The sequence below is a fragment of the Populus nigra genome, chromosome 17 (assembly GCF_951802175.1).
Source record: "Populus nigra chromosome 17, ddPopNigr1.1, whole genome shotgun sequence".
NCBI classification, from domain to species: Eukaryota; Viridiplantae; Streptophyta; class Magnoliopsida; order Malpighiales; family Salicaceae; genus Populus; species Populus nigra.
Genome location: NC_084868.1, coordinates 4,716,266 through 4,735,446, shown reverse-complemented (window position 1 = coordinate 4,735,446; position 19,181 = coordinate 4,716,266). Strand labels below are relative to the sequence as shown.

General features: G+C 35.4%; 1 pseudogene; it reads left to right on the top strand.

Annotated features, from left to right (window-relative positions):
- Positions 1–13,417: 13,417 nt before the first annotated feature.
- LOC133677225 (uncharacterized) lies at positions 13,418–18,896 on the top strand (annotated as a pseudogene).
- Positions 18,897–19,181: the final 285 nt, after the last annotated feature.

The following is a 19,181-nucleotide window of genomic DNA, read 5'->3' as shown; positions in this document are numbered from 1 at the left end:
TCTTCACGAAACCTGTTTGCTGGCAGAATTCAGATGTCATCTTTGAAAAATCATATCTCCCTCATATGACATCGTTTTTGGCTGCAATTTTGAGCGTTTATATAAATTTGAGTCATGAATCCAACAAAATTGAGTTTGCATCAATTGGACTTCTGTAGCTCCAGATATTCAAGTTGGAATGGCCAAAGGTCAACACTGGCAGATTGCGAGATTTGACTTTGAAGGCTGCGATTTCCATGCTCTTCCTTATTTTATTTTCTTGCCTTAGATGTCCAGAAAGGTATGGATGTTACCTTTTTAATTCCACTGGAATCACTTCATTTCAACCTCTAGAGCTCACGCTCTGCACAAAACATCGACTGAAGGTCAAATCTGCCAATTATCTCCAATTTACTCCTTTTTGCATCTTTCATCCAAAAGTGCCTTCAAAACATAAAACAAAGAATATCAAGGCATTTTATATATAAAACATAGGCAAAACACTAGTTAAATGTGGGTGAAACTATTGAATAATATGGTTGCATCAAATACCCCCACACTTACCTCTTGCTCGTCCTCGAGAAAGGATAGGTAAAACCAAATTGAAGTTAAATTAAATGAAATCACTATGACTAATCTTCTAATCTCCCATCAATAACCAAGAATATATGCATTATAAACAAGAACACAATTAAGAAGGATAAAGAGTATAAATTTTCATGAATTTATTTACATGCAAACTTCAAAACTTAATTAATCGTCGGGATTTAAATGAAATCTATGCCATGCCAAAGTGATAGGTCCTCTCATTGATATACACTCCAACACTCACGTGTTTAGGGCTTATGTGTTTAAATCTCTCAAATTCAATCAATGAATATGTTCTACTATAAGCTTGCTCTTCAATCTCATCTCCATTAATAACATATTACAAACAATGCATGAATCAAAAGGTCTTATTTTCTGGTTGTAATGGGGCTAAGGTAAAGGTGAGGTAAAAGAGAGTAAAAGAAAAAGGTTCAAACCAAAGAAAGTAGAGCATTCTGAAAAATGATATTTCAAACAAGATATTCCATCGAAGCACATAAATTTTCCATCTTTAATCACCAATGCTTAACTTCTTTTGATTTCAAGCTTTTTCAATATAAAATCTTAAGAACATAAAGGAACACTTTTTTCTTTTTCTTTTTCTTTTTTCTGTTTTTTTTTTTTTTTACCTTTGGCAACTTTGCCCATCTTTTCATCAAACATCACTTCTTCTTTCTTTTCACATAATTTCCAACCATAATTCCATGAAATATCACTAGTATATGCTCTACTAATCCTTGGCCAAGGGAAAAGGAAAACATATATAAAGTTAAGGCTTATACATGGATAAAGCAAAGAAAAGATAAACAAGCTCAAAAGGGGTTTACTAAGGATAATATGCTTTAGGTTGGCTTTTTGGCTCAAATGGTTAAAATTCCTAATGCCTTTATCATCTTCATGTATGTATGTAATATGAATGTAATCTCAACAAGATATGAAGCAAGTTCTAAAGATACATATCATTGAAAGAAGGCACAATCAAAGAATATAATGTTGAAGGCTCAAAAGCTTGCATTGGTATAACACTATAAAGTCAACATGGCATATTCTCAAAGTCAATCCCTAAACCAATTAAACCTTAAAACTTGCATGCACACTCCTTCATTCGATTTATATCTTCATCTATCTCAACTAATTCTCATACATAATACTCATATTCTCAAAAACCAATGGGAGTTCAAAAGATCAAACATAATTTTTTTTTATTTTGAAAAATAACAAAGAAAACCAAAATTAGAAAACCAACATTCTCCCAATACCCCCACACTTAAAACATAACATTGTCCTCAATGTTAAAATAAAAGAAAAGGAATATTGGAGAATGACAAAAATAAAGTAAAATGCAAAAAATAAAAGACAAGGGAAAAAGAAAGCAAATCTGTTTTTTTTTTGTGCTGGGTTGCCTCCCAGTAAGCGCTTTTGTTTTATGTCATTGGCTCGACATGTTGCATGCTTATTCTTCATAGATTGGTTCAGCTAACTCCGCAGAAGCGGTGAGTTCTGTCGTCCAACCTTCATAGAAAGGTTTCAAGCGATGCCCATTGACCTTGAGTACTTTGTTGGTTTCTAAACTTGTAATTTCAACTGCACCATAAGAAAAAACATTAGAAACAACAAATGGTCCAATCCAACGAGAGCGTAACTTTCCAGGAAAAAGTTTCAAACGCGAATGATAAAGAAGGACTTTGTCTCCAACATTAAACTCTTTTCTTGTAATCATTCGGTCATGGAGACTCTTAGTCTTTTCTTTATAAATCCTTGCATTCTCGTAAGCATCATTTCAAATCTCTTCCAACTCTTGCAATTGCAACTTTCTTGCAATCCCAGCAGCATCATAATCCATGTTACATTTTTTAATGGCCCAAAAAGCTTTGTGTTCAAGCTCCACCGGTAGATGACATGCTTTTCCATAAATCATCCTATAAGGTGACATTCCTATAGGTGATTTGTAAGCAGTCCGATAAGCCCAAAGTGCATCACCAAGTCGTAGACTCCAATCTCGCCGGTTAGGTTGCACTGTCTTCTCCAAAATGGACTTGATTTCTCGATTTGAAATTTCAGCTTGGCCATTCGTTTGAGGATGGTATGCTGTGGAAGTTCGATGAGTCACATGATATTTGCGTAACAATGCTTCCATTGAACGATTGCAAAAATGAGTGCCACGATCACTAATGATAGCTTTAGGGATTCCAAACCTGTCAACTATGTGAGTCCTGACAAAATCTAAAACAACCTTAGCATCGTTAGTTCGTGTGGCTTTCGCCTCAATCCATTTGGACACATAATCAACAGCAAGAAGGATATAAAGATTGCCAAAAGAAGAAGGAAATGGACCCATAAAATCAATTCCCCAAACATCAAAAATTTCACTCACAAGAATATTTGTTAAAGGCATTTGATTCTTGTGAGTGATATTACCTGTTTTTTGGCATTTTTCACATGATTTGCAAAAATGATATGCATCCTTAAAAATAGAAGGCCAATAAAAACCACTTTCAAGTACCTTGTGGGCCGTTCTTTTTGCTCCAAAATGCCCACCACAAGAATGAGCATGACAAAAGGTAAGAATGGAATGAAATTCATCTTGTGGTACACATCTCCTAACTACTTGATCCACACAAAATTTCCACAGATAAGGAGTATCCCAAAAATAATATTTAGCATCAGCTCGTAACTTGTGTTTTTGGGATGTAGACAAACCTGGAGGGAATTCTTTGGTGACTAAATAGTTCACCAAATCAGCATACCATGGTCTTGTAGAGGAATGTAACACATACAACTGCTCATCGGGGAATGTCTCTCTTATTGTTTCGGTTTGTATATCCTCAGTCCTTAGTCGGCTCAAGTGATCAGCCACATGATTTTCGGCACCTTTTTTGTCTTTGATCTCAAGATCAAATTCTTGTAAAAGCAAGATCCACCTAATCAATCTTGGTTTGGACTCCTTTTTCTTCAAAAGATACCTTAAAGCTGCATGATCAGTAAAAACAATGACTTTTGTACCAAGTAGATATGACCTAAATTTTTCAAGAGCAAACACCACTGCAAAAAGTTCATTCTCAGTTGTATGGTAATTGCATTGTGCACCGTCCAACATGCGGGAAGCATAGGCGATAACATGCAAATTCTTCCCAATTCTTTGCCCAAGGACAGCCCCTACCGCATAGTCACTTGCATCACACATTATCTCAAAAGGCTCATCCCAATTTGGTGGTTGGATGATAGGGGCAGATGTGACACGCCTCTTAAGCTCATCATGGGCATCTTTACATGCTTGATCAAACACAAAATCCACTTCTTTGGCTAATAGTTTGCACAAGGGTGCTGTAATCTTTGAGAAATCTTTAATAAAGCGTCGATAGAAACCTGCATGGCCAAGAAAAGAACGAATTTCCCTCACGCAGGAGGGGTAAGGCAATGATGAAATAACATCTATTTTAGCTTTATCAACCTCTAATCCACGTGAAGACACAACATGCCCAAGAACTATTCCTTGTTCTACCATAAAATAACACTTCTCATAGTTTAAGACAAGGTTAGTTTCAATGCACCTTTTCAAGATCAAAGATAAATTTTCTAGACATTTATCAAAAGAATCACCATACACCGTGAAATCATCCATGAAAACCTCAATTATTCTTTCAACATAGTCAGAAAAAATACTCATCATGCATCTTTGAAAAGTTGCAGGTGCATTACAGAGACCAAAGGGCATTCTCCTATATGCATATGTACCAAATGGACATGTAAATGTAGTCTTTTCTTGATCCTCGGGATTAATAACAATCTGATTGTATCCACTATATCCATCAAGAAAGCAATAAAAAGACTTACCTGCTAGGCGTTCAAGCATTTGATCCATGAATGGTAATGGAAAATGATCTTTGCGTGTAGCAAGATTTAGCTTTCTGTAATCAACACACATTCTCCATCCACTCGAGATGCGAGTAGGAATGAGCTCATCATTTTTGTTTTTCACCAACGTGATTCCGGTCTTTTTAGGCACCACATGGATTGGCGCAACCCATTTACTGTCCGTGATGGGATAAATGACTCCTGCATCTAACAGTTTTAAAATTTTAGCTTTCACTACCTCCATCATAGGCGGGTTCAACCTCCTTTGCATTTCCCTTGTTGGTTTCACATTGTCCTCCAATAGTATGTGATGCATACACATTGAGGGACTAATGCCCTTGATGTCAGCTAAAGTCCATCCAATGGCCGTCTTGTGATCACATAACAATTTCACAAGTTTTTCCTCTTGCGTATTTGTCAAACCTGATGCTATAATAACGGGAAGTGTATTGTTTTCGCCAATGAATACATACTTCAAATTATCGGGCAAAGGTTTCAATTCTAACTCGGGTGCCTGTAAAATAGATGGCAAAAGCTTTTTATGTGAGAGTACTAAATCAACAAAGACATTACCATAGGGAACAGTTTGCAATGATTGCAAAGCCAATGCTGATTCGTGCACGTTTTGGGGAACACATATGTGCCTCTCCATCTCTTCTATCTCGGTAAAATCATAGCCATAGCTCAAAGCTACGCTTAATCCATCCTCACAATCAAAATCAAAAACTTGCTGCACACACTTATCAACTTGGTCATAGCATGTGATAGAATAAACATTGCTATAAGGATATTTCATTGCATCATGAAAATTAAATTCAATCTTTTCATCTCCTACTTCCATAGACAAAGTATCCTTACCACAATCTATCCTTGTATTGGCAGTTTTCAAGAATGGTCTCCCAAACAATATAGGAGTGCTGTTTGATGAATCACAAGAATCATGTTCCATATCAAGAATATAAAAGTCGCATGGAATGACCAAACTATCAATCTTAACTAGGACATCTTCTATCACACCAAGTGGGTAAACAAAACTACGATCCGCAAGTTGTATTATAATGCTAATTTTATTCAAAGGCTCAAGACTAAGAGAATCATAAACATGTTTGGGCATAACACTAATGGATGCACCTAAATCGCATAAAGCTCTTTTAAAACTAGCATTACCAATAACACATGGGATAGTAAACGCACCTGGGTCTTTTTGTTTCAAAGGCAGATTCTTTTGAACAACGGCAGATACAACTTCACCCATACTTACCGTTTCATGACCTTTCAGTTTGAAAGCTCTCTTAGTAGTACACAACTCCTTCAAGAATTTTGCATACTTGGGAATTTGCTTGATATCATCAAGCAAAGGAATGTTGAGTTCTACTTTCTTGAAAACCTCTAAAATCTCTTTTTCTTTGTCCTCTTTCTTTGACCTAGAAGAACTCACAGGAAAGGGTGGAATTGTTTTAAAACTGGAAGTCATTGATTGAGGACTTACCTTTAGAGTGTTGGTCGTGGTTTCAATTTGTGAAGGAGAAGGATGTTTCTTTTTTGTACTCAATTCAGTTTCTATCTCTTCTTCTTCCTCCATCTCAATTTGTTTCGACCTTTTCTCTTCAAGTTCTTTCCCACTTCGCAGCATGATCGCACTAACATTCTCTTTTGGATTCAATGCTTGAGAGGGCAATTTTCCATTCATTTGTGCTTCCAATTTCCCCACACTTGAAGCTACTTGCCCCATTTGCTTCTCCAAGTTGTGAATACTTGACCTTGTTTCCTGTTGAAAAGACATGACATTTTGTTGCAAGGTCATAGTGTTAGAAGCCAAAGTTTTCATCATCTCACGAAGATCATCACTGGATGACGACCCCATAACATTGGAGTTTGTGAATGAAGGGGGTTGTCTTGCTTGATAATTCTGTTGGGGCTGAAATCCATGGGGATGGAATTGTCGGCCTTGATTGCCTTGTTGAGGCTGGTTCCCATACCGTAGGTTGGGATGATCTCTCCATCCAGGATTGTACGTGTGGGAAAAAGGATCATACTTACGCTGAGGTTGTCCATTGAATGCTCCATCAACTGCATTAGCTTGTTCAATGTAATCTTCTTGCATTGTTGGGCACATATCTGAAGCATATCCTTGTAAGGAGCATATGCTACAAACTTTCACCTGCTGTACATTGCCACAAGCCAAAGAACGCACAAGAGAAGTAAGATCATTAACTTTATTCTCAAGGTTAGAAATACTTATCTCATTTACTCGTTTATTTGCAAAGTCTCCACGAGTGCCAAACTGTTTCGAGTTGGCTGCCATGTTTGAGATCAATTGGCGTGCAGCCTCGAGTGTCTTATCTACCAATGCCCCTCCACTTGCAGCATCAATGATACTACGGTCAGTAGGCATCAATCCTTCATAGAAATATTGAATGAGCAGCTGATCGGGTATTTGATGATGAGGGCATTGAATGCACAGTTGCTCAAATCTTTCCCAATACTCGGAAAGTATCTCTCCATGAGATTGTCGAATCCCACATATTTCTTTCCTTATGTTGGCAACTCGAGATGCTGGGAAATACTTCTCAAGGAAGATCTTCTTCATGCCATTCCACGTTCCAATTGAACCTGGGAGAATGGAGAAAAGCCATACCTTTGCTGCCCCTTTTAAAGAGAAAGGGAAAGCTTTCAACTTAACCTGTTCTTCATCAACTCCATTCGGTTTCATGCCAACGCAAACCATATGGAATTCCTTGAGATGAGTATGAGGATCTTCTCCTGCAAGACCATTGAAAGTTCGTAGCAAATGTATAAAACCAGATTTGAGCTCAAAGTTTACATTATTGTCGATGTTTATGCACAATGGCTGATTTTCCACGTTAGGAGCAGCAAGCTCCTTGAGTGTTTGTTGTCGTGCAACAACCATGGTGTTAAGGCGAGCTTCCTTTCGTAACCTGCGTAAAGTTTTTTCTATTTTGAGATCCAAATGCACTTGAATTTGATTAGTAGAACGGGTTATTGGCATAAATCATCAAGAAAATTCAAAATAAACCAACCACACAAGAGATCGAAAACAATGCAAATTGTACGAAAATCCTACGGTAGAAAACAAAAACTGCCTAAAAACCCTAGAAAACAGCAGAATTTGGCCTCGATAGGGTGGGGCTAGTGGTTTACCATTAGTCCTGTTTAGAACGTCGTTTCCCTTCAGGAAACAAATGGCCGATACCTAATTCCACCAAAAAATCTGTTTTGAACAGTACCGCTGCCGTAATGAACAGTACCGCAGCAAACAAAAATTCTGTTTTTTTTTTTCCAGAAAAAGAAATAACAATCACAGCAAATAAAAATAATAGCACAAGAATCAACTAAAATTACTTCCCCGGCACAAATTTGTTGCGATGTCGCGGTCGCACAAATTAATTACCCTAGCTTCAAACACAACACACAAGATAGTATAGAGCAAGCAAGGGGTCGATCCCACGAGGAAGATTCAAGTCAGATTTTTATGCTAGATGATATGCAATTTGGGGGGGGTTGGACGTTATCTAGGCTAAAGCAAAAGAAAACAGAAAACTATCAAACTAAATTTAATAAAATCAGAAAATTATCAAGAGAACAAACCTTGGTCACAAGCACACATCCACCTACAGAAATCAGAACTGATCATGGAAACGAAACATCAATTTATATTCTGAATATTTATCTCTTCTTAACATTGGTTAGTTAACGGATCCGCCGTATAACTAGCCCTAACCATCAAACAACCACAGTGTCCGCACTAGTAATTTAATTCAATGGCAGCCTTAAGAACTAGATAAGTTGATTAATCAAGAAAACATAACTGTCCGTAGTCTATGTTTGATTTGATTGAATGTTCTCCCTAAGATTAATAACGTAGATCCGCCACAATTATTAAACTCAGTTGCTTCACAAGTTCATATACCACAACTCCGGTTTTGATATCAAACTTAACAATAGATTGTCTACAATAATAACTTAGAGTCCGCTCTAGCAATTAAAATAAACAATCATAGGAAAAATAAGCATAGGAGAACAAACATATTCATCATATAAACTGAAAAGAAAAGGTAAAATAAATCTCACAGTTCTTGAAATCCGAAGGTTTCCGTGTCCTTGCAACCAAGAAAAAGTGTTTAGCCTTGCATGTTTGTTGAACAACTAATCAAAAAGAAGAAAGAATGCATAATTTAGGGTTTCTTAGAGGAAGGGGGCGTTTTTCTCTCCTTGGCTGGCTGCTCCCCTTCTCTTCTCTCATTCTTTTTATATCCTAGGAAACCCAATTAAGTAGACTGTTTACATTTAAGTACTTCATTAACTATTTTCCTAAAAAGGAGAAATAGCCTTGCATGAAATCTTCAAGCTTTGATTTAGAGGAGCTAAATTGCTGAAATAAAAACTTGGATATCGGTTTAAATGCTTCGGAATGTCATTTGGACTCGTTTCTTCACGAAACCTGTTTGCTGACAGAATTCAGATGTCATCTTTGAAAAATCATATCTCCCTCATATGACATCGTTTTTGGCTGCAATATTGAGCGTTTATATAACTTTGAGTCATGAATCCAACAAAATTGAGTTTGCATCAATTGGACTTCTGTAGCTCTAGATATTCAAGTTGGAATGGCCAAAGGTCAACACTGGCAGATTGCGAGATTTGACTTTGAAGGCTGCGATTTCCATGCTCTTCCTTATTTTATTTTCTTGCCTTAGATGTCCAGAAAGGTATGGATGTTACCTTTTTAATTCCACTGGAATCACTTCATTTCAACCTCTAGAGCTCACGCTCTGCACAAAACATCGACTGAAGGTCAAATCTGCCAATTATCTCCAATTTACTCCTTTTTGCATCTTTCATCCAAAAGTGCCTTCAAAACATAAAACAAAGAATATCAAGGCATTTTATATATAAAACATAGGCAAAACACTAGTTAAATGTGGGTGAAACTATTGAATAATATGGTTGCATCAATAGTTTTTTGTTTTCTTTTGCTTTAGCCTAGATAACGTCCAAACCCCCCCCCCCAAATTGCATATCATCTAGCATAAAAATCTGACTTGAATCTTCCTCGTGGGATCGACCCCTTACTTGCTCTATACTATCTTGTGTGTTGTGTTTGAAGCTAGGGTAATTAATTTGTGCGACCGCGACATCGCAACAAAAACACTCAGATAAATCCCATTATTACGATACTAGCAGAAATTATCTTAACACTCAACCATTGTAAGAGGGTTTGCAAGGGATCAATGAGATGTTATGAACAATTGTTATACATATGAACATTAGCCATATAGAAACCGAGAGGTTGATATTTAACAACTTTAGTGATCTAGTCAAAGACCATTGAATATAGTTAAAGAAGAGGAATGGAAGGAGAAGTGAAATGGAAAGCCCCATGAATGAGAGTAACAAATTACTTGATGAGTTGTGGGCAAAGATTATGGGTGCCTCTGATGGGAGCGACCAAATATGTTAGCTACGCATCCACTTTGGTTGTGAGGCAACTTAAAGGCATATAATATGTGCCAATGATGGCTAGGTTATCTTATTTTTTAGGGTTATTCAAGGATCAATATGCTTTGAAAGTTGTGAAAAACATCAAGCAAGACTGGAAGCTTCTGGTATTGGTCAAGAAAGAATCATATGGTTTGAGAGATTAAGTTACTAGTGAAAAGTATCCAAGGTGGAGAAATCTATCATTAGTCACTATCCTCATGACTTTTGGATATGAAGCCAAAACTTCGCAAGCTATTAAACCGACTAAAAGAAAAAAGGATTAACAACGAGGAAGAGTTGAGAGAACAACTAGAAAGACTCCAAATAGAGGTAGGCACCAGTAAAGCCCTTAAGATATCATTTGAGCCAGTAAAGCCCTCAAGATATCCCTCGAGGAACAAATCCTCACTAAAGAGAAATTTAAAAAATTTGTAGGGCAACAAATGGAGGAAAAGGATAATAAAATCATACCTTTAGAGAACAACTAGAAGGAGAAAAGGCAGCTAGAAACTAAACTGAGAAAGAGCGAGAAGAATTGGAAACATATTGGATGCAAAACAGTATTGAGCTAGAGGCTTTAAAAAACAAATTCAATGATTGCCAAGAAAGGGCTAATATGTCTTCAAAAACCTAAGTTGAATTAGACAGCCAAATTATGCAGTATGAAAGGCTCTACAAGAAGCATGTGATGTTGGAAAGTGAATTGGCTGAAGCTCTTCAAAATTAATTTGCATAACATAGAAAATGAGTTTAATCTACTAGAGAAAAAGCTCGATGAAGAAAACGCCAAGGCAAATCATTTGAAATAAAAGTGCGAACTGGTCGAGCACCACAACCAGATGATTGACACCAACAACAATCAACTGAATAGGAACAACATGTTCCTTTTAGAAACGATGAGAAACATGGATGAGCAGATTGACTTAGCCTCTATCTATGCCTGGAGAATCCACCATAATGCCTAAAAAATTAGAAGGGATGTTGATTAGTACTTAAAAGTGCATTTTTATCAAGGTTTTTATATCATCATTTTGCACTTGAAGTATCAATAACTCCTTAACTAGAGTATCTTTTATAATAACAAGTCTGATAATATAAGATAGCTTTAATTTATGGTAAATGCTCATTTTAAATGCAGGTATATCTCATAATTCAAAGGATTGATTGATGTGATTAACTATTGAAGGTGAAATGACAAAGAAAAAGGTGAAACTTAGAAAGGAGATACCAATTCAATTCAAATTGGAACACTGTTCAGTTATTAGGTCATATCTGGAGCTGTAGATCTTGGATTTTAGTTTACTTTATATGGATAGAAAGATAAGAAATAGGCCTACAATGTTCATGAATAGTGGAAGACCCAAATCTACCATTTCAAATCCAAAGTTTGGCCACAAAAGAGAAGTCAGAATCTGTCCTGCAATCCAACCCAAATATTGCTCTGCATTTTACCCATATCTAGAGTTCTCGAAAGCCAAATGATGTGACATTTGGTGGGTAGAAGGAAAAGACAATTTCCAACAACTTTCATGAAGAAGACCTGCTCCAATTCTAATGGTAACAATGACATTTCATCCAGACAAGAGCTTGAGGGCTATCCACCACGTTCACCAGCAGCACTACTCAATATTTTAGCCATATCTCAAGCTCTAGTGATCCAAATGCTCTGAAATTTTATGGGTGGAAAGATAAGATGATTGGAAACAACTATCATGAAGAGCACTTTGCCAAAGTTTGATTGCATCATTGTCCAATTATCCAGCCAAAATGTTTGAGTGCTGCTGTCCACCAAGTCCACTAAATCAATAGTTGGCCACTACATCAATAATCAATTACCGAATAAATAGTTTTAAATTTTAGCCTATAAAAGGAAGCATTTGCCATTCATTTAGGAATCTTGATTCTTCATATCAAGATCATGTTCTTGCTCTCTCTTTATATTTTTGTAATACTTAAGTTTTGATTTCATTAATCTCTTGTTCATGCTTTTCATTTCCTTTACTATACTTAGTTAACTTATATCATGCTTATGTTCTTATATTGTTTATTTATGTTTTTCTTCTTCATAATGTCTAGCTAAGTTAATTATGTCAAGGTGGAAAGGTTTAACTAATGGTGTTAGGATAAGTATAATATAAACTCAACATGGACTTTAATGTTTATATCAAAGAAAGTTTGCTATTAACATGTCTTATCATTTTTATCTTATTAATTCTTAATACCTTGCTTGTTAAATGGTTAATCTAGATTTGTGTTGTATAACACTTGGTACATCAAATACTTGATCCTTCGTAGTCTTCGGCCGACATCGTTATTATTAGAGGAACTTGATTTGTTGTCAGCATAAGTTAGCATCATGAATACCTGATAAAATTTATAAGTATGATGTTACGTAAATAAGATGATTAATATGATTATGTTGATAATTTATAAAGAGTTTATACTTTACTTATATCTAATACTATTACTGGATCCTCTAACCTTGATATTTGTTTTTATCATTGTTTAATCTTCACATTTATCTTACATCTCAAAGTCCTCTTTAACTCATCACCATCACCATCATCATCATCATCATCATCATCATTGTTGTTGTTGTTGTTGTTATTTATAATTTATATAGTTCACCTCTCTATGGTTCAACCCCGGTCTTGTTGGGTTATTTATTACTTTGACACTCCTGCACTTGGGATAAGATATCAACTCTTTGATCATGTCAAGTTTTTGGCGCCGTTGCTGGGGAGGTAAATTCTTGTATAAATTATAATATTTATTTTATTTTCACTTTTCACTTTTCTTGTATCTAACTTTTGTTTCTTTTTCTTTTGTTTTCTTCTTCATTTTATTCTCTTTTTGTATGTGCATGAGAGTTTGGTCACGTACATTAAGTGGTAGACTTTGTAGGGTATCCTCATCATTTTCAAAAAATATGGAAGAAGATAACCAATCACTTCATAATGAGAATAATCTAGTTAGAACATTAAGAGACCATATGAATCTAACAAGAACAAGTGCAACCTCATGTATAGTTTTCCCTCCTGATGCATCTCACTTTAATTTTAAGCCAGACATTATTCAACTTTTACCTTCTTTTCATGGCTTAAATCTAGAAAATACATACTTGCATTTGAGAGAATTTGAAGAAGTCTGTAACACCTATAATGACTTAAATTATAGCATCATCACCATTAGATTAAATCTTTTTCCTTTTTCATTAAAAGATAAAGCTAAAACATGGCTACAAAATCTTAGGTCAGGATCCATTCGTACTTGGGATGAAATGCAACAACAATTGTTAAAGAAGTTTTTTTCATCTCACAGAACAAACTCTTTCAAAAGACAAATCGCCACTTTCACTCAAAAACTAGGAGAAACATTTTACCAATGTTGGGATAGGTATCGAGATTTGCTTAATACTTGCCCTCATCACAGTTTTGAAATATGGAGATTGGTTTCACATTTTTATGAAGGGTTAACACTTAAAGATAGGCAAATGGTGGAATTGATGTGCAATGGAACTTTTAAAAATAAAGATCATGATGAAGCAATGGAGTACCTAAACTTGCTAGCTGAAACTGCTCAAAATTGGGACACTACAAGCAGTTATGAGGCACTAGGTAAAACTCAACCTCATACATCTAGTGGAGGTATGTACAAACTTAGGGAAGATCATGACTTCCAAGCTAAATTTGCATCTTTAGTTAGAAAAGTTGAGGCACTAGAATTAAAAAAAAGTGGTCAATTAAAAATTGTTCAAGACATTGTATGTCAAATCTGTGAAACGAACGAACATGCAACCAATGACTGTCCAACTTTGTCTTCTTTCAAAGAATGCCTTCATGAACAAGCCCATGCTTTAAATAGTTTCCAAAGGCCCAATCATAACCCATACTCACAAAGGCCCAATCATAACCCATACTCGCAAACATATAACCCTGGTTGGAGAAATCACTCAAATTTCAGTTGGAAGAATGGTAACAATAATACACAAACTTCACAGCCATCGTTTCAAGCACACTATAATTTTCAAAATTCTCATAGATATGCACCTCCTTATGCTCCACCTCCTAGAAGAAATCTTAAGGAAACATTGCATATATTCATTGAAAAGCAGGAGACAATCAACACTCAAAATGCTTAAACCATGGCAGATCTAAAAGATGCTCTTGCAAAATTCACATCTTCTCTTAGTTTTCAAGAGAAAGGTAAGTTTCCATCTCAACCACAGCAAAATCCCAAGGGGCAATACAATACAAATGCAAGTAGTTTCGTAAGCCAACACATGGATCAAGTCAAATCAGTCATCACTCTTCGCAGTGGTAAGGTTATTGAAAAACCCACTCTTGAACCTTGTGAGAAAGATGATGAGTTAATCTCCGAGGGTGAGGAAGGGATTGAATCTGAACATTGTAAAGAAAAGACTGATTCCTTGCCAGCACTTCCATTTCCTCATGTCATGACCAAACAAAGGAAAGTCAATCACAACTCTGAAATCTTTGAAACTTTCAAATAGGTAAGGATCAATATACCTTTGTTAGATGCTATTAAACAGATACCTTCTTATGCTAAATTTTTAAAAGATCTGTGCACTTTGAAGAGAAAACTGAATGTGAAAAGGAAAGCCTTTTTAGCCGAACAAGTAAGTGTCATTCTTCAGAACAATAATGCTTTGAAATATAAAGACCCTGGTTGTCTTACAATTTCTTGCTTTATTGGAGAATATAAAATTGAAAGAGCTTTACTTGATCTTGAAGCTAGTGTGAATTTACTTCCATATTCAGTCTTTTAGAGTCTCAATCTAGGTGAGTTAAAACCAACTTCTGTAACTCTTTTACTTGCCAATAGATCTGAAGGTGCCTAGAGGAATAGTTGAAGATGTGTTAGTACAAGTTGATAAATTCATTTATCCTGTGGATTTTGTTATCTTGGATACACAACCTGTTGAAGCATGTAATTCGATTCCTGTTATTTTAGGACGTCCGTTTCTTGCAACTTTTAATGCATTGATTAATTGTAGGAATGGATTGATGAAGTTATCATTTGGAAACATGACATTGGAGATGAATGTTTTTAACATTTGCAAGCAACCTAGAGATGATAAGGATTAAAGGAAGTAGACTTTATTGAAAAATTAGTTTATAATCAATTTCAAACTACTTCCAGTGAAAATGAGTTTAATGAATTTGAAGATTTGCAAATGGTTTATTTTCAGGAAGAATCAAAGGCAAGTAATTGGAGACCACAAATTGAAGAATTGCCACCACAATCAACTGAGTCTATACCTTCAAGTGTTCAACCACCAAAACCTGATTTGAAACCGTTACCATTCAATCTCAAATACTCATTTTTTGGAGAAAATAAAACTTTTCCAGTAATAATCTTTTCCAAACTTAATGCACATCAAGAAGGTAAGTTGTTACAAACTCTGAAAATGCACAAAAATGCATTAGGATGGACCATAGCTAACATAAAAGGAATTAGTCCTTTGATTTGCACACACATGATTTATTTGGAGGAAATTGCTAAACCCTCTAGAGAAATGCAACGAAGGCTTAATCCTAATATGAAAGAAGTAGTGAGGAATGAAGTCATTAAACTTTTAGATAATGGAATCATTTATCGTATTTCTAACAGCAAATGGGTAAGTCCTACCCAAGTTGTACCCAAGAAGTCTAGAGTTACTGTAATAACAAATGAGAAAAATGAGTTAATTCCAACTAGGATTATTACTAGTTGGCGCATGTGCATTGACTATAGGAAACTTAATTTAATGACTAGAAAAGATCCTTTACCTTTACCTTTCATGGATCAAATCCTAGAAAGAGTTGCAGGTCATGAATTTTATTGTTTCCTAAATGGCTATTCAGGTTACAACCAAATTGAAATTGCATTGGAAGATCAAGAGAAGACTACTTTCACATGTCCATTTGGACCTTTTGCATATAAAAGGATGCCTTTTGGATTATGTAATGCACCAACCATATTTCAAAGATGCATGCTTAACATATTCAGTGATATGGTTGAACGTTTTCTTGAAATTTTTATGGATGATTTTTTTGTTTTTGACGATTCATTTGATGATTGTTTGACTAACTTAGAAAAGGTTTTGAGCAGGTGTGAAGAGAAGAATCTTGTGCTGAATTGGAAAAAATGTCATTTTATGGTAACAAATGGCATTGTACTGGGTCATATTGTTTCATCAAAAGGAATTGAGGTTGACAGATCTAAATTCGAGTTAATTGCCAACTTGCCAACACCAAAATCTGTTAAAGATGTTAGATCATTCTTAAGACATGCTAGTTTTTATAGAAGGTTCATCAAAGATTTTAGTGTCATATCTAAACCATTGTGCAACCTTCAAACAAAGGAAAATGTTTTTGAATGGACTGAACAATGTGAAAAAGCCTTTGTTAAACTTAAAAGCTTGCTTACTTCTGCTCCTGTCATTCAATCTCCTAATTGCTCATTACCTTTTGAAATAATGTGTGATGCTAGTGATTATGTCGTAGGTGTTGTCTTAGGACAAAGAAAAGATAAGAAACCCTATGTGATTTACTATGCAAGTAAAACTTTAAATAATGCTCAAATGAATTATGCTACTACTGAAAAGGAATTACTTGCAGTAGTATTTGCATGTGACAAGTTCAGATCTTATCTTGTTGGCTCACCTGTTGTTGTTTTTAGTGATCATGCAGCTTTGAAATACCTTCTTTCAAAAAAGGATTCTAAGGCTAGATTGATACGATGGATTTTGTTACTTCAAGAATTTGATATCACAATCAAAGACAAGAAAGGCATCAAAAATGTTGTCGCGGATCATTTGTCAAGATTGAAAATAGATTCCACATCTGACATCACATAAATCAATGATTACTTTCCTAATGAATATTTACTTTCTGTTGCTACAATGCATTGGTTTGCTTATATTGTTAATTTTCTTGTTTCAGGACATTTGCCAGCTTATTGGAGCACCTAAGACAAAAGAAAGTTCTTGACCGAAGTGAAGAACTTTTATTGGGATGACTCTTATTTATTCAAATATTGTCCTGATCAATTATTTCGAGGATGCATTCCTGACAATGAGGTAAGTAATGTCATTAAATTTTATCATTCTGAGGCATGTGGGGGTCATTTCTCATCAAGAAAGACAACTGCAAAAATCTTACAAAGTGGATTTTATTGGTCCATCATGTTCAAGGACACGCATGCATTCTACAAGATTTGTGAAAATTGTCAAAAGTTGGGATCTATTTCAAAATGTCACATGATGCCTTTAAATTCTATTCTTGTCATTGAGATCTTTGATTGTTGGGTATAGATTTTATGGGTCCATTTTCTCCATCATCTGGTTTCTTGTACATATTAGTAGCAGTAGATTATGTTTCAAAATGGATAGAGGCAATTCCAAGTCGAAACAATGATCACAAAACAGTGATAAAGTTTTTGAAAGAAAATATTTTAAGTTGATTTGGAATCCCTCGAGCCATGATAAGTGATGGTGGAACACATTTCTGCAACAAGTCATTTGAGTCTTTAATGAAGAAATATGGAATCACACACAAAGTTGCCACCCCTTATCACCCTCAAACAAGTGGACAAGTAGAACTTGCTAATAGGGAGATCAAACAGATCTTGGAGAAAACAGTGAACCCTAATAGGAAATACTGGTCTTTAAGACTTAATGATGCACTTTGGGCTTATCGAACTGCTTATAAAACATCATTAGGTATGTCACCTTATAGACTAGTCTATGGGAAACCTTGTCACTTGCCTGTGGAACTTGAACATAAAGCTTATTGGGCTATTAAAGCTTTCAATTTAAATCTTGATGATGCTAGTCAGCTGCAAAAATTACAAATAAATGATCTTGAGGAAATAAGAAATGATGCATATGAAAATTCAAGAATTCATAAAGCAAGAATCAAAGAGTTTCATGACAAGAAAATATTGAGAAAAACATTCAATGTTGGTCAAAAGGTCTTGCTTTATAATTCTCAACTCCATTTATTTCCTGGAAAACTAAGATCAAGATAGAGCATTCCTTTTATTGTGAAACATATGTATCCATATGGGGCCTGCGATATTGAGAATCCGAATAATGGTAATGTTTTCAAGGTAAATGGACATCGTTTGAAAGTTTACTTTGATAATTTTTCAGTTGAAAATGACTCTATTGAATTGGGTGATCCTGTATATAAAGATTGATTCTTTTTCTCACATTGTTTTTGTGTTTTTTTTTTGTGTGACCTTTGTTTTGCTAGTTTCTCTCACCCCGGTCAAATGGTGGATAACAGTACTCTGTGACTCTTAAAGTCGGTTCTTTCAGTTTCCCACGATAACTGATATCTGTGTATATATTTGTGCAATTCTTTACTCTTTCTCCCTTCTTTCCATCTCTTTTCCACTTCTCATCTAAAAAAAAATGGACACCACTCTTGAAAAATTGAAAAAGTATTTTCCTGCTCTACCTCAGAATACGATTACCACAATTTACCATGCTAGATGTGCAAGATTACGATTGTTAATGAACCATGGAATTCCTGAAGATATTCGTTGGCTAATTGAAGCAAAGGTCCGATTATCAGGTGAGTCCTCCAATTCTTTCATTTCATACATGCCTAGAACTGGTAAAAGCACTTTTGCAAAGAAACGTCGTGCAAAACGGTTGCAAGTCTGTCAGAGATGTGCTAGATGGACTTGTAATGCAAAATGTCGTTCTTTAGGAATGGTATCTGTAAATCGTGAAGATAAAATACAAGTTCATTAAGGATGGCCTGAGTAAGGAGTCTTTAGATAATCTTCTGTTGACTCTTAAGACGCACCCTAGTGGAGATGTGCTCGTGCAATTCATGATTTATGGTCACAATTTCATAAGGAACATGTTCGATATAGTATTGGGAATCTGACTAAAAAAAGACCATGTTTGCTAGTTTTTAAGAAAATTGGATGGGAAGCATATCCCCAACCCATAAAGGGCGTTTAAGCCATTCTTGGACGTAAAACAAAGGGAAGATGTGAGCCACAATCACAACTGCTTGTACATACACATGTTTTTTAAATAAAAAAATAAAAGAGAGAGAGAGAGAGAGAAAAGAGAGAGAGAGAGAGACTCCAGCTGGCCTATATATAGGTGGTTTGATTGCTTTTTCAATTTCTCATCTATAAAATCTTCTCTTCCTTCCCTTCATTTCTATTCAACCCACACATTTAACAGATATCGAAGTGTATAGAAATGGCAGGTTCCACAAGTTCTTAAA